We start from the raw sequence: 17,212 nt of genomic DNA on the forward strand, positions 1-17,212 counted from the left end.
GGTTACAGAAGGAGAACCTTGAGTCTTAAATACAAGGTAGCCCTCATTCAACTGAAGGACCAACACTCCTCTGTCAACATCAATCACAGCTTTTGCTGTGGCTAGGAAGGGTCTGCCAAGGATGATGGATTCATCCTCATCCTTCCCAGTGTCTAGGATTATGAAATCAGCAGGGATGTAAAGGCCTTCAACCTTTACTAACACGTCCTCTACTAGTCCATAAGCCTGTTTCATTGATTTGTCTGCCATCTCTAATGAGATTCTTGCAGCTTGTACCTCAAAGATTCCCAGTTTCTCCATTACAGATAGTGGCATGAGGGTTATCCCTGACCCAAGGTCACACAGAGCTTTCTCAAAGGTCATGGTGCCTATAGTACAAGGTATGAAGAACTTTTCGGGATCCGGTTTCTTCTGAGGCAATGTCTGCCCCATTGGTGCACTCAGTTCATTGGTGAGCAAGAGGGTTTCATCCTCTCAAGTTTCATTACCTAATAAACTGGCATTCAACTTCATGATTGCTCATAGATACTTAGCAATTTGCTCTGCAATGGTGTCTTCATCCTCTTCAGAGGAAGAGTATTCATCAGTGCTCATAAATGGCAGAACGAGGTCCAATGGAATTTCTAGGGTCTCTGTATGAGCCTCAAATTCCTTTGGTTCCTCAAAAGGGAACTCCTTTCTGTCCAGAGGACGTCCCAAGAGGTCTTCCTCACTGGGATTCACCTCATCCTCCTCTTCTAGGCATTCGGCCACACCAAGTAAGGTTATGGCCTTGCACTCTCTCTTGGGATTTTCTTCTGTATTGCTTGGGAGAGTACTGGGAAGAGTTTCAGTAATCTTCTTACTCAGCTGACCCACCTGTGCCTCCAAATTTCTAATGGAAGACCTTGTTTAATTCATGAAACTTAGTGTGGTCTTGGATAGATCAGAGACTATGGTTGCCAAGCCAGAATGGCTCTGTTCATAATTCTCTATCTGTTGTTGAGAAGATGATGGAAAAGGCTTGCTATTGCTAAACCTATTTCTTCCACCATTATTATTGAAGCCTTGTTGAGGCTTCTGTTGGTCCTTTCATGATAAATTTGGATGATTTCTCCATGAAGGATTATAGGTGTTTCCATAGGGTTCTCCCATGTAATTCACCTCTGCCATTGCAGGGTTCTCAGGATCATAAGCTTCTTCAGAAGATGCTTCTTTAGTACTGTTGGATGCAGCTTGCAATCCATTCAGACTGAGAAATCATATTAACTTGCTGAGTTAATATTTTGTTCTAAGCCAATATGGCATTCAGAGTATCAATTTCAAGAACTCCCTTCTTCTGAGGCGTCCCATTGTTCACAGGATTCCTCTAAGAGGTGTACATGAACTGGTTATTTGCAACCATTTTAATGAGTTCCTGAGCTTCTGCAGGGGTTTTCACGTGAAGAGATCCTCCTGCAGAATGGTCCAATGACATTTTTGACAACTTAGACAGACCATCATAGAATATACTTATGATGCTCCATTCTGGAAGCATGTCAGTAGGACACCTTTTGATCAGTTGCTTATATCTTTCCCAAGCTTCATAGAGGGACTCTCCTTCTTTCTGTCTGAAGGTTTGGATTTCCACTCTAAGCTTGCTCATCTTTTGAGGAGGAAAGAATTTGGCCAGGAAAGCACTGACCAGCTTATCCCAAGAGTTCAGGCTATCCTTAGGTTGTGAATCCAACCATGTTCTAGCTCTGTCTCTTACAGCAAAAGGGAAAAGCATAAGCCTGTAGACCTCGGGATCAACTCCATTGGTCTTGATAGTGTCACAAATTTGTAGGAATTCAGCTAAAAACTGATGAGGATCTTCCATTGGAAGTCCATGAAACTTGCAATTCTGTTGCATTTGAGAAACCAATTGAGGTTTAAGCTCAAAATTGTTTGCTCCAATTGCAGGAAGTGAGATGCTTCTTCCATAGAAGTTAGAAGAAGGTGCAATAAAGTCACCAAGCATCTTTCTTGCATCTCCACCATTGTTATTAGGTTCGGCCATGTCTCTTTCTTTTTCAAAAATTTCTGTCAGGTCCTCTCCAGAGGGTTGTGCTTTAGCTTCTCTTAGTTTCCTCTTCAGAGTCCTTTCAGGTTCAGGGTCAGCTTGAAAGAACTGGAAGATTGATGGTTTAGAAGTTATAGTAAACTCTCGTTGCAAGTATAGTTACTAAACCAAGCAATCAACCTTTCTTGCAAAAGTTATGGTTGTCACAAGTAACAAACCCCTAAATAAATTGTTAACCGAAGTATTCAAACCTCGGGTCGTCTTCTCAAGGAACTGCAGGGAAGTATGTTCTTATTATTGGTTATGGAGATTGCAAATTTAGGGTTTTAAGAATAAGGAACAAATATGACAAATAATTTAATTGGCAATTAAAAATAAATAAATACTGTAAAGCAAACTTTTGGCAAGGGATGAGAAATTGGAAGTCCAGATTAGTTACTCTTCTCAATAATAAAGAAGATTGAATCTTAATTCCACTTAGTTGACCTTTACTAAAGCAAAGAAAAGTCAAGGGACTAATTAGCTTGATCTTCGAATCCTATTTATTTCCTAAGAAAAGGTTGGGATTATTGAAGTTCAGTTCAATTAGCAAAGATAACAGTTATCTTTTATATTGAGCTAAGATAACTCCTGAGTTACTGATTTCTTAACCAAGACCAAAAGGGGAAAAGTAAATATATTGGAATAAAGATGTCTTCAGAGTAAAAGCAATAATAGCATAAATAAAAGAAAGCAATATTAAATTGAAATACCTCAAATAACATTAATTCAAATAATCTGGAACATAGAAGAATTCATAAATTAAATGGCAAAGTAAATAATCAACTAAAGTAATGGAATGAATAAAAGTGAAAGGGAAGCTTAAAATAAAGGAACATTAAACCTGAGATTGAGAGTCACTCCTAAAACTAAGAGAAGTCCTAAATCCTAAGAGAGAGAGAGGAGAGAACCTCTCTCAAGACTAACCAAAATCATGAGAAGTAACTAAATTGGCGAGCTCCCCTTGAATGGATGCGTTCCTACACTTTATAACCTCTGGTCTATGCCTTCTGGACTTGGATTTGGGCCAAAAAAGGCTTCAGAAATCGCTGGAAGTGTTTTCTACAATTTCTGGTGCGTGGCCTCTGTCACGCATCCGCGTGGGTCACGCGGTCGCGTCATTCGGAGCTTTTCTTTTCACGCGGTTGTGTCAGTCATGCGACCGCGTCAGTCATGCGGCCGCGTCACTGTTGATTCGCGCTTGGCATGCGGTCGCGTCGTCCATGCGATCGCGTGGATGCCAGTTTCTTTAGAAACTCCGTTTTGTGCTTTCCTTCTATTTTTGTATGTTTCCTTTTTCATTCTTTAAGTCATTCCTGCCTTAGAAGATCTGAAACTACTTAACACACTAATCACGGCATCGAATGGAAATAAAGGTAATTAAAATAATTAATTTTAAAGCATAGGAAACATGTTTTTCACATACATCACATAATAAGGAAGGGAAAGTAAAACCATTCAATTAATATGAATAAGTGGGTGAAGGATTGAATAAATTACTCAAATTAAGCACAAAATATATCATAAAATATAGGTTTATCACACTTAAACAATAGCATGTCCTCATGCTAAATCCAAGGTAAAAAGTAAGGTTAAAGTGGTGGAATGTCATGCAATGCAATTTAATCTAAATGCAACTACCTAGATGAATGATGCATCATGCAATTCTAATTTTTATTCACTTGAATATAAAGTTTGCATGCAGTTAAATTAATTCACATTCTCAAGGAGTCATGTATATATATAGCCAAGCCTTAGATAGTGATAAAGTGCCTTTACAATTGAGATGGGAGAGAAAAACATTTTAAAAACATGCAAGACAACTAACAATTTAAACAGAGATAAATGTTAATGAGCTATTGAACCCTCACTAGATTTTGTGTTTACTCTCTAATCACTCAGTATTTATTGGGTTAATCACTCTATTCTTCTTTTTATTCTTACTTTCTACAACTTTGTTCTTCATCTAACCAATCAACAATTATAGAATATAGTCATACCAAAAATCATGATGTCTTAAGTAAGGTTGTAATGGGGCCAAGGTAAAGGTAAGGGTATATGTATAAGGCTAAGTGAGCTAATAAGTGAATCCTTAATTAGACTAAGATCTCACCTAACATACATACTTTCTAAATCAAAGCTTCTTTACCTATTTTCCCATATTTTCCCACTTTGATGTTACATGCTCATGCCTCAATATTTATTTTTATCCCATGTGCATTGCTTTATTTGCATTTGGGGGATCCTTTGGTGTCCCCTTTATTCAAATATTGAAAAATAATTAAAATTTTTTATTATTATTATTTTTTTAATGCACATGGTAATTTAATTTCTTTCACATGAGCATGTTTCCCAAAAATTCTTATTTTGAAACATCTTTATTCTTTTTCAACATTCTACCCTTTGTTTCTATCATCCATGTTCCCAATAGGTTTCCCCATATTTAAACAATTACACAATTTCTATCTTAAGCTAACCAAGGATTCAACTTGGGATTTTATTTTGTTTTTCTGCTTAAGGCTAGTAATATGGCTAATAGAATAAAAGGAGATTTAAAGGCTCAAGGGGCTAACAAGGGTGATGTAAAAGGTAGGCTATTTTGGGATTAAGTGAGCTAAAATCAAATAATGGCCTCAATCACTCTCTTGGTATGTATCTACATTCTATAATCGGACATATAGATTAAAACAAAGTAAAGAACACCATAATATAAAAGAAGGGCGGAACACACAGGAATAAAAATTATGGTTTGAATGTAACCATACAATTAAGCTCAAACTCACAGGCTATGTGTTCTCTAGCTCAAAAATCATTTATCACTTATGTATGTCATGCAGGTTTAGTTAAAAATTCTCATTTATTCTCAATGTAAAACTTAAGGTGGCTTTAAAGTTCTAGTGTTTCTCCTTAATAAAATGTTGTTTAATTAACTAACATGTAATGCCATATATACAAGGTGTGGGTTGTTTTGATTCTGTTAAAGTCTCTAGTTTACTTCCTTTTTCTTTTCAATCTATTCCGAGTTATCTTATGCTAAAAAGGGTAAACTATACTAATCAATCCACAATTTCTATAACTAGTAAGTTAGAATTGCAACTAAGTAGCTAATGAACTAAAAATGCAAAATACAGAAATAGAGTATAAATACATGAAAATATCAATGTATAAGTACTGCAAAATAGAAATAAAAAAGAAAAATATAGAAAAATAGCGAAATAAATAAAAAGAGTATGTAGTGGTTCACCAAAAAGAACGCCAGAGATGGCGACCTCCCCACACTTAAAATGTAGCATCGTCCTTGATGCTCAGTGTAACACCCTAACTACCAAAGCTCGCACTTCCGGCTGCACGACTCTGATAGCTTTGGACATTACGACGACACTTATCTTATTTAATACTAAAAATATGAGCCTGTTTGAAACTTTAAACCGCAATACCGCTCCCAAAAACTTTCATCCGATAACATACGTCCATAAATACCATACAACTTACAAAACTCATAAAGAGTACATCCATATATATACAAAAATATATATAAATAATATTACAAACATAATCCAATACAATTCCTATCCCTCTTACAGAATATCTCAAGATAAAGGCGAGGGTACAAATAATAGTCTAAAGCAATACAGAGCATTTCAACCACAACTAAAAGAACTCTTCGTAACTTCTGCGCCCATATCCTGAAAGGGGAAAAATGTAGGGGGGTGAGAACATCATCCTCGAAAGGGTTCTCAGTAGAGGGTTTTTGGGAATTACTGTAATAGGATACATGAAGATAAACCGTACCAGTGATTAATAACCTTCTTATGCCTCTTTTCAAAAACACGGTTTTCAATAAAAGTAAAGTCAAAAATCTTTACTGAAAGAGGAACCATTCAATTCTCAAAACTCAAAAGCCTTTCAAAACGGTTTATCTATGCGGAACCAAAATAGCCTTTCATAATTTTATTCCAAACCAGAAACACAAAACCGAAATCAACCATCAGTTCATCTCTTTCCAACCACGGCCCTAGGCCCAAACAATCCAACCAACAACCAGTCACCACAAATCCAACAGAGTCCCAGATGCAAACACAGATAGGAAGTTCAAGCACAAACAAACAGTTATTACAAGTAGAACAGTTAGCAATTAATCACATAGGCAAACCAAGTATAATATGCACACCCAACCAATGTCACACAAATGCATATGATGCATGCCTGTCCCTAGTGGCTGATGATATCATCTGTCGGTTATAAAGCCAACCCGACAAGTCCTGGTAGCTAACCATTGGACTGTCCCTCTGTCGTGCATCCCCAACTCGAGTTATACTCATCATAAACTTGATCATAATCATGATCCATATCCATCACCCTCACTGGTGAATATTTATCCATCACCATCACTGGTGAATATTTATGGGGGCGAGCTCATCCGGGCCTTTCACAGTGCCCGGCCACACTTACGACATAGGGTCAACAGAGTATCAAGTCTTGACCTGGAGCACGTGGTGGCTAGCCACTGCTACTACCCAGGGAAACTCGTATCTCAGATAGTGGAAGTGCAACATTCACATTTATCAATGATTCAGCATAAACACGCATTCAATCTCATCCATGGATCAACATCCATCTCAGCCATCCGGCTCACGGTTCAGTCCAGAATCAGCCAATATTCATATCATACACAGCCATTCCGGCTCACGGTTCAATCCAAAACCAACCAATATGTATAATCATACACAGCCATTCCGGCTCACAACAAAACAGCACTTCCACCATTCAACATCATTAAATTCATAAAGTCGGCATTTAAGCCATAAATCATTTCCTCAATTCATTTCACTTTGAAATCGAGTTTCAACTCTTTTCAGCCTTGGCTTTAAAGATCTCATTTCTCAAATCATTTTAGGCTCATAAGCCACTTTTACTCAAGGTAAATTCCCCTTTGAAAACAATGTCACTCTCGGCATCCTCTTTCCAAACTTCCATAACCATGGCAAGTTAAAGATTCTTTTTGGAAACACTCAAAATCATCCATTCAACAATGGGATTTTATAACAAAGTTTCTCGGCAGAGTCCCAAGTCTTTAGGGGAGAATAACATATCTCATTTCGCCAAAATCATTTAAAATCATTAAAACATTGGCTTTCTGATTTGAGTAAGAAAATAGGATCTAAGCCAAACCGAGTCACGTAACCTTTACTTCTTTCAAAACCATTTCCTTTACTTAAACAAAACCGGCTTCAATTCCATAATTAAATCTGAAGCGTTTCAAACTGATAAGAGAATCATTTTTGTTGTGTTAAACTAGAGTTCAAAAGATACTTTGAATCTTATTTAAAACGTCAAAATAATGAGGCTCATCAATCGAAATCCAATTCCTTTTAAAATCACGAAAACTCTCCCAAGGGACAATCTTTGTGTTTAATAGAGAAAAACATAAACCCGCTTTACCTTTTAAAACAGCCTCAAAGCAAAATTCTCTTTCAAATGACTTGTACCCAAAGACATACTGTTCTTCTTGGAAAATAAGGATAAATCATGATTCTCTTTTCAATAATTCTTTCAAAGCATAACTTCATTGCTTTCTTAATTGCTCTAAGTAAAGGTAATAAAGAAGCCATAATTTCACAATCCTCAAAATAGATAGGAAAGGCATTAGACTCAAAATTCCCCAATTAACATTTCAAATAAGGACTCGGATTCTATAGAAATTTCGGCAGCACCTCCCCTAAAACTTGGACTTTTGCCACCCGGTTCGGGTCCCAACTAAACCGTTTCTCATTCCTTTTCAACAGCTCAAAACCAGAAATCAATTCAAAAGCAAGCTAAATCCAACAGTCGCCTCAGTGGCATATCTCAAGGAAGCCATTTCAAAAATCAACTCAATATCAACCGATTTAACTCATTTCCAAAGCTTTAAAGAATCGGTTCAGCAATAAATCATTTATCAAAACCAAATCAATTAAAGCAACACAGGCTGAATTTCAAGAGTATTCTATCTTCCACATCATCAAAATAATTGACTCAATTCAAACCAATCCTCAACGTAATTTCAAATCTTTAAGGAATCAACTTCAAACATTACATTTCACAAGCCACACAACAATTCGGCCAAACCAACATCCATAGTCATTCGAGTCAATCAAATAATACATAAGGCAGATACAATCACCAAATACACAATATCTCACATCAGTACCCATATGTAATAATTCCAATAATAAACTATAGTTTTTGGAAAGCGCCCCTACCTCAAAACGCAATTCCATAGCCCAAAAGTCTCATAGAGTCATCTCCGCCTCAACCCAAAACCAACTGCAGCCAGCAACTTGGCTCCACTTGCGTTCTCAACAATCTCAGTAACTCTAATCGCAACATACAACAACCGAAACTCAATCTCATAGCAATTAATGCCACAAACCTCAGCTTGAGATAACGGAACAATAACAAAAGGGCTTTCCAATTGAAACGCTTACCGAACCGAAGAAGGAATGGCTGAACCGAAACAGCGACGGTCTCCGAACCGGTTCGGCGGCAGCCCGATAGCCACCTAAAGCGGCAGCGGTGACCTGAACAACATGCAGCAACAATGAGGTTTCCGGAAACTCAATGGAAGGAGAATCAACTTAAAACCCTTACCGACAAATTTTTCGGCGACGGCAGCGGCATTCCCGGCTGCCAGGCACGGCGGCGCGACTGATTTCTCCCCCGGGAACGGCTGTGACAGGACCAGCGTCTCCTTCTTCCGTTCACAATCCCAGCGGCAACCACAGTGGTGGTTCTGGTCAGCTCTGGTGGCAGTGGGCTCCGGCAACTTGCATAATCCCGAGGCAGAAGCAGACAGCAACTCCGGTGGTCTTCTCCGGTGACGACACCAGCTACCACGAGGACGGCGGCGGTGAAACCCTAATAGCGCCGGCGCTGCACAGCAGGGACGAGGATGGAGCTTCTTCTCGGTCAGTGGTTCGCAGCTCACGGTAATGCACGAAACACCTCCTTTGGCGGTGACTGCTCCACTCTCCACTGCGGCGGCGTCGAGGATCCAAGATGGCGACGCGATCTCAACCCCACGGACAGGACGGTGGTGATGGCAGTTCTATTCACTCACCTCCATCGTGTCTCACTCTCGACATCTCTCCTTTACCCCTCTTCGACCGGCACCAAGGTGGACTTACACGTAACGGCGGCGACGAGCGTGCAGGGCGCGGCGACTCCGGCAGTCACGGCGACGGCGCGGTGGCAGAGAAGCCCAGCGCGCAGCGCAGTCTCTTTCCTCCCCTCCTCTCCTTCTTCTCCTCCACGAATCCGTTTCTCCCTTCCCTCTCTTTCTTTCTTTCATTTTTGCAGATGTTGCTGCTGGCTGAAATGGGGAAGGTTGCGGCTGTGTGTGTGCTTAGGTTAGAGGGGCAGCAGCTGCTGCTGCTGAGTGTGAGTGAAGGAAACCGGGTCGGTTAGCGGGTTACTGGGTTAGGGTTTCATTTTCAAAAATTAGGGTTAGGGACATTTTAGTAATTTCACTTAAAAATAGGGATAATATAGTAATTAGAAATAAATTCTAATCCAATAATAATAATATATAAAATACTATTTGTTCATCAACTCTACAATTATTTTCAATAAAATGCCCAAATCAAATAATAAGAAATAATATACTTAATTTCTTCATTTTCCAAAATAACAGTATTAATATTTAAAATATTACTTATCCAACCCAAATCATATAAAATACTTATTATTTTATAATTATCAACTTTATAATTCAAATATAGAAAATAATCCAATAATTATAAAATTGGATAATAATCATAGCTTATCTCAAATCCAATAAATCAAAACTTGCCTTAATTATCTTTAATAAAATAATCTCTGAAATTAAGGCTATAAATAATTGTAGGATTTGAGACTTGATCATAATAAGACTTTTCAAAGATTCTGGGCCTTACATTCTACCCACCTTATAAAAATTTTCGCCCTCGAAAATTGATACAAAATGGAAGAAATTCCATAACAGTTCACCCTTGAACACATTTAAAGAAGAAGCAAAAATATCTCAAAATATAACCATATATACGATTTTCAAATACTTTGATTATCATAAGCATAAGGATGCAAAGGTAGGAGTGTAACTGCCAGGCAAACGTTACAAGATAGGCTCAATGCAAAAGATAACATGGGTCAATCATGTGATAGTAGGGCAAGGCATCAAAGGCTAGAAAACAGGATGGAGTTAAAACGATGTGCTCAATATCCGCACACTAATCTTATATCAACCTCAAGGTTTCAACTTTCCAATTCCATCAAGCACCTTACAAACCCCAAATTTGATCACAAGCCTGACAATCACAAACCCGTTCGCAAGGAACAAAATGCCCACAACTCATACGTTGCACACCTACCGCTTCAACTTCCGTTTACACATGACATCTTAAGGAACTAATGTATCGCGTTACTACGTCTACAAGTCGCACGTGATACCAAAACAATTCTCGAGTCTACTCAGAAGAATATGAGATCTTAGAAAGGAGAGACGGATGTCAAAGACAATAGTCATAGATTTGAAAGAATATATCCAATCCCAGATAAACATGGATGTTCAAGCAATAAAGTTTGCTAGACATAATTCAATTGACAACTTCAAAGATAACCCTTAGATCAAAGAAGTTCAATAGGATCAACAAGAAGATAACCAGCGCATCAGCTTGAAACAAACTCAAACTGAGTCGATGAAGTATGAGGTTTACAAAAGAGAATATCTCAAACCCAAGGCAAATCTCACAAAACTCAAGGGCATGATTAAAAATACTTCTGAATACATTGTTCTTAAAAGAATCGAAAACTTGCAGGAAAATCACCTCGCAGTCTAAAAGAAAAGTTAAGCAACAAATGTCCTTCAAGAAAGTAACAAAAGCATAAATGTGGCTTTACTTCAATACAATTCCATGTTGAAGTAGATTTTGTAGAGTTCCAAAAACAAATGCACACAACTTTGGCTAAGAGCTAAAATATTTCCTCAAATATTTTAGAAAGATAATTAAATGCACAACTTAACCAAAAGCAGTTCATAAAAACTCGAAAATAATCAGATGCTTGTTCAAAATTCTCAAAATTTCATATTCAAACAAGCATGTATAACATTTATAGCAAGTACGAAAGAGGAAGTTAAACTCTTTTTAGAAAAGAAACTCCGAGATAAAAATTTGCTTACAATCTGGTAAGGAAATAAGTGGTGCGTTACAAACAAACCGGTTTCCACTAAACAAGGAAACTTTCCAAAACCTCATTTAAAATAGCGCATGCCGATTTTTAAATTAACTTCATCAATATTGAACAATGGTTTCAATCTAAATCAAGAAACAGAAAATAAATTCCGTTTAAAACTTCTTACAAGAGAATTCAAAACTTCTTTAAAAAGTCCAAAACAATACTCCAAAAGTGTTCTTGAAATCCCCATCTCAGAAGAACATTCAAGAAGTTTAAGATGTACTAAAAAGGAGTCAAGCCTTGCAAGAAAGGATCTTAAATTAGAGTAGTTCAAACAAGATCCACTAAGCATGAAATATCAAACAAGTTTTAAATGGATCCAAAAGAATACAAAAGTCATAGAAAAGACAACTCAATCATTTGTAATTTTTAAATGATAAATCTTTAACTAAAAACTCTTGTAGAGATAATGGGAGAATAAACAATGTACTATCCTGAAACGAATCAAACTGACCCACATAAGGATGAGATTCACAAGAGGGGACAAACCAAGATCAATGGTAATGTTCACAAGATGTAAAAGATTAGTTAAAAAACAGAATCACGTATGACATTCATAGAGGTGAAAAGCTTAAGAAGGAACCAGTCCGTTCATAAGAAGAAAGCTATGAATCCAACATTTTCAAAAGAACAACAATGGCATAAACTATGTAGTATGCTAAACCAAACTCAATTCAAAATAAGTTAAGTAAAGCTTATCAAACGAAACTCAACCGGAATGAAAGCGAAAAATTCTTTCTTTCCAGTATTTCAGAAAATATCCAAATACACAATCAAATAAAGATGTCCATTGGAACTATAGTAAAATTACTAGAAGGTCAAAATTTACTTTTAAAATAAGTACAATTGCGTAAACCAGTAAAAGTACAGGCAAAGTATTAGAAAGAAATAGTTGTTAAACTGTATAAATAATTTCAAAGTCTCATATATAGAAAAGCATATATCTAATCAACAGCAATTTATAAAATCTCAAAATTGGTTGTGATCACTGTCAAGTAAGAGAAAAACTGAATCAACAATTTCTCAAAGAATGGACTCAGAATCCGGAGTTAAAAGTCACAGCACATTAAGACAGGTTCAAGGCTATATCAAAGAATACTTGAATCAAGAAGAACTCAAACAAAGGAAGATAGATGCAACAAAGATCTTAAACCAGCATATGCACTTAAGGTCAAACAAGAATACATATGGATAGAGGAATAGAGTGAAGACATCAAATTACTCTTCAAAAGGTCTAGCAAATAAGAACTTCAAGTTAGGATATGAAAGAACATGTCAACTCGAACAGAATTCAAGACACACAACTGAATAGTCTCGAGAAGTAGTTTCCAACTTTTCCAAAACCCGCGATTCGCTTTACTCAAAACTAGGATTTCATCTATGATAACCCATCAGTGCTTTCATATACATATTTCACTAGTATTAAGCCGGCCAAACTTAATATCAGGAATTATGCAATGCAAGACTAACAGCGTTAATCAATAGATCATCATGTGCATAAAGCTCTAATTCTCGTCATTCGACAAGACCTAATACATGACAAACGCTCAGAGTATGCAACTGAAGCATAGTCAGTCCATTCCTCAGGCTCTACAGGAAGAACTGCTCTGATACCATAATGTAACACCCTAACTACCAAAGCTCGCACTTCCGGCTGCGCGACTCTGATAGCTTTGGACATTACGACGACACTTATCTTATTTAATACTAAAAATATGAGCCTGTTTGAAACTTTAAACCGCAATACCGCTCCCAAAAACTTTCATCCGATAACATACGTCCATAAATACCATACAACTTACAAAACTCATAAAGAGTACATCCATATATATACAAAAATATATATAAATAATATTACAAACATAATCCAATACAATTCCTATCCCTCTTACAGAATATCTCAAGATAAAGGCGAGGGTACAAATAATAGTCTAAAGCAATACAGAGCATTTCAACCACAACTAAAAGAACTCTTCGTAACTTCTGCGCCCATATCCTGAAAGGGGAAAAATGTAGGGGGGTGAGAACATCATCCTCGAAAGGGTTCTCAGTAGAGGGTTTTTGGGAATTACTGTAATAGGATACATGAAGATAAACCGTACCAGTGATTAATAACCTTCTTATGCCTCTTTTCAAAAACACGGTTTTCAATAAAAGTAAAGTCAAAAATCTTTACTGAAAGAGGAACCATTCAATTCTCAAAACTCAAAAGCCTTTCAAAACGGTTTATCTATGCGGAACCAAAATAGCCTTTCATAATTTTATTCCAAACCAGAAACACAAAACCGAAATCAACCATCAGTTCATCTCTTTCCAACCACGGCCCTAGGCCCAAACAATCCAACCAACAACCAGTCACCACAAATCCAACAGAGTCCCAGATGCAAACACAGATAGGAAGTTCAAGCACAAACAAACAGTTATTACAAGTAGAACAGTTAGCAATTTATCACATAGGCAAACCAAGTATAATATGCACACCCAACCAATGTCACACAAATGCATATGATGCATGCCTGTCCCTAGTGGCTGATGATATCATCTGTCGGTTATAAAGCCAACCCGACAAGTCCTGGTAGCTAACCATTGGACTGTCCCTCTGTCGTGCATCCCCAACTCGAGTTATACTCATCATAAACTTGATCATAATCATGATCCATATCCATCACCCTCACTGGTGAATATTTATGGGGGCGAGCTCATCCGGGCCTTTCACAGTGCCCGGCCACACTTACGACATAGGGTCAACAGAGTATCAAGTCTCGACCTGGAGCACGTGGTGGCTAGCCACTGCTACTACCCAGGGAAACTCGTATCTCAGATAGTGGAAGTGCAACATTCACATTTATCAATGATTCAGCATAAACACGCATTCAATCTCATCCATGGATCAACATCCATCTCAGCCATCCGGCTCACGGTTCAGTCCAGAACCAGCCAATATTCATATCATACACAGCCATTCCGGCTCACGGTTCAATCCAAAACCAACCAATATGTATAATCATACACAGCCATTCCGGCTCACAACAAAACAGCACTTCCACCATTCAACATCATTAAATTCATAAAGTCGGCATTTAAGCCATAAATCATTTCCTCAATTCATTTCACTTTGAAATCGAGTTTCAACTCTTTTCAGCCTTGGCTTTAAAGATCTCATTTCTCAAATCATTTTAGGCTCATAAGCCACTTTTACTCAAGGTAAATTCCCCTTTGAAAACAATGTCACTCTCGGCATCCTCTTTCCAAACTTCCATAACCATGGCAAGTTAAAGATTCTTTTTGGAAACACTCAAAATCATCCATTCAACAATGGGATTTTATAACAAAGTTTCTCGGCAGAGTCCCAAGTCTTTAGGGGAGAATAACATATCTCATTTCGCCAAAATCATTTAAAATCATTAAAACATTGGCTTTCTGATTTGAGTAAGAAAATAGGATCTAAGCCAAACCGAGTCACGTAACCTTTACTTCTTTCAAAACCATTTCCTTTACTTAAACAAAACCGGCTTCAATTCCATAATTAAATCTGAAGCGTTTCAAACTGATAAGAGAATCATTTTTGTTGTGTTAAACTAGAGTTCAAAAGATACTTTGAATCTTATTTAAAACGTCAAAATAATGAGGCTCATCAATCGAAATCCAATTCCTTTTAAAATCACGAAAACTCTCCCAAGGGACAATCTTTGTGTTTAATAGAGAAAAACATAAACCCGCTTTACCTTTTAAAACAGCCTCAAAGCAAAATTCTCTTTCAAATGACTTGTACCCAAAGACATACTGTTCTTCTTGGAAAATAAGGATAAATCATGATTCTCTTTTCAATAATTCTTTCAAAGCATAACTTTATTGCTTTCTTAATTGCTCTAAGTAAAGGTAATAAAGAAGCCATAATTTCACAATCCTCAAAATAGATAGGAAAGGCATTAGACTCAAAATTCCCCAATTAACATTTCAAATAAGGACTCGGATTCTATAGAAATTTCGGCAGCACCTCCCCTAAAACTTGGACTTTTGCCACCCGGTTCGGGTCCCAACTAAACCGTTTCTCATTCCTTTTCAACAGCTCAAAACCAGAAATCAATTCAAAAGCAAGCTAAATCCAACAGTCGCCTCAGTGGCATATCTCAAGGAAGCCATTTCAAAAATCAACTCAATATCAACCGATTTAACTCATTTCCAAAGCTTTAAAGAATCGGTTCAGCAATAAATCATTTATCAAAACCAAATCAATTAAAGCAACACAGGCTGAATTTCAAGAGTATTCTATCTTCCACATCATCAAAATAATTGACTCAATTCAAACCAATCCTCAACGGATTAAACTCATTTCAAATCTTTAAGGAATCAACTTCAAACATTACATTTCACAAGCCACACAACAATTCGGCCAAACCAACATCCATAGTCATTTGAGTCAATCAAATAATACATAAGGCAGATACAATCACCAAATACACAATATCTCACATCAGTACCCATATGTAATAATTCCAATAATAAACTATAGTTTTTGGAAAGCGCCCCTACCTCAAAACGCAATTCCATAGCCCAAAAGTCTCATAGAGTCATCTCCGCCTCAACCCAAAACCAACTGCAGCCAGCAACTTGGCTCCACTTGCGTTCTCAACAATCTCAGCAACTCTAATCGCAACATACAACAACCGAAACTCAATCTCATAGCAATTAATGCCACAAACCTCAGCTTGAGATAACGGAACAATAACAAAAGGGCTTTCCAATTGAAACGCTTACCGAACCGAAGAAGGAACGGCTGAACCGAAACAGCGACAGTCTCCGAACCGGTTCGGCGGTAGCCCGATAGCCACCTAAAGCGGCAGCGGTGACCTGAACAACATGCAGCAACAATGAGGTTTCCGGAAACTCAACGGAAGGAGAATCAACTTAAAACCCTTACCGACAAATTTTTCGGCGACGGCAGCGGCATTCCCGGCTGCCAGGCACGGCGGCGCGACTGATTTCTCCCCCGGGAACGGCTGTGACAGGACCAGCGTCTCCTTCTTCCGTTCACAATCCCAGCGGCAACCACAGTGGTGGTTCTGGTCAGCTCTGGTGGCAGTGGGCTCCGGCAACTTGCATAATCCCGAGGCAGAAGCAGACAGCAACTCCGGTGGTCTTCTCCGGTGACGACACCAGCTACCACGAGGACGGCGGCGGTGAAACCCTAATAGCGCCGGCGCTGCACAGCAGGGACGAGGATGGAGCTTCTTCTCGGTCAGTGGTTCGCAGCTCACGGTAATGCGCGAAACACCTCCTTTGGCGGTGACTGCTCCATTCTCCACTGCGGCGGCGTCGAGGATCCAAGATGGCGACGCGATCTCAACCCCACGGACAGGACGGTGGTGATGGCAGTTCTATTCACTCACCTCCATCGCGTCTCACTCTCGACATCTCTCCTTCACCCCTCTTCGACCGGCACCAAGGTGGACTTACACGTAACGGCGGCGACGAGCGTGCAGGGCGCGGCGACTCCGGCAGTCACGGCGACGGCGCGGTGGCAGAGAAGCCCAGCGCGCGGCGCAGTCTCTTTCCTCCCCTCCTCTCCTTCTTCTCCTCCACGAATCCGTTTCTCCCTTCCCTCTCTTTCTTTCTTTCATTTTTGCAGATGTTGCTGCTGGCTGAAATGGGGAAGGTTGCGGCTGTGTGTGTGCTTAGGTTAGAGGGGCAGCAGCTGCTGCTGCTGAGTGTGAGTGAAGGAAACCGGGTCGGTTAGCGGGTTACTGGGTTAGGGTTTCATTTTCAAAAATTAGGGTTAGGGACATTTTAGTAATTTCACTTAAAAATAGGGATAATATAGTAATTAGAAATAAATTCTAATCCAATAATAATAATATATAAAATACTATTTGTTCATAAACTCTACAATTATTTTCA

The 17,212-nt window shown here is 38.5% G+C and overlaps 2 pseudogenes; both read right to left on the reverse strand.

Annotated features, from left to right (window-relative positions):
* Positions 1 to 8,342: 8,342 nt before the first annotated feature.
* Positions 8,343 to 9,167, reverse strand: LOC148545521 (uncharacterized; annotated as a pseudogene).
* Positions 9,168 to 15,885: 6,718 nt separating this feature from the next.
* Positions 15,886 to 16,710, reverse strand: LOC148545522 (uncharacterized; annotated as a pseudogene).
* Positions 16,711 to 17,212: the final 502 nt, after the last annotated feature.

The sequence above is a fragment of the Arachis ipaensis genome, chromosome B9 (assembly GCF_059453495.1).
Source record: "Arachis ipaensis isolate K30076 ecotype BB chromosome B9, ASM5945349v1, whole genome shotgun sequence".
Lineage (NCBI taxonomy): Eukaryota > Viridiplantae > Streptophyta > Magnoliopsida > Fabales > Fabaceae > Arachis > Arachis ipaensis.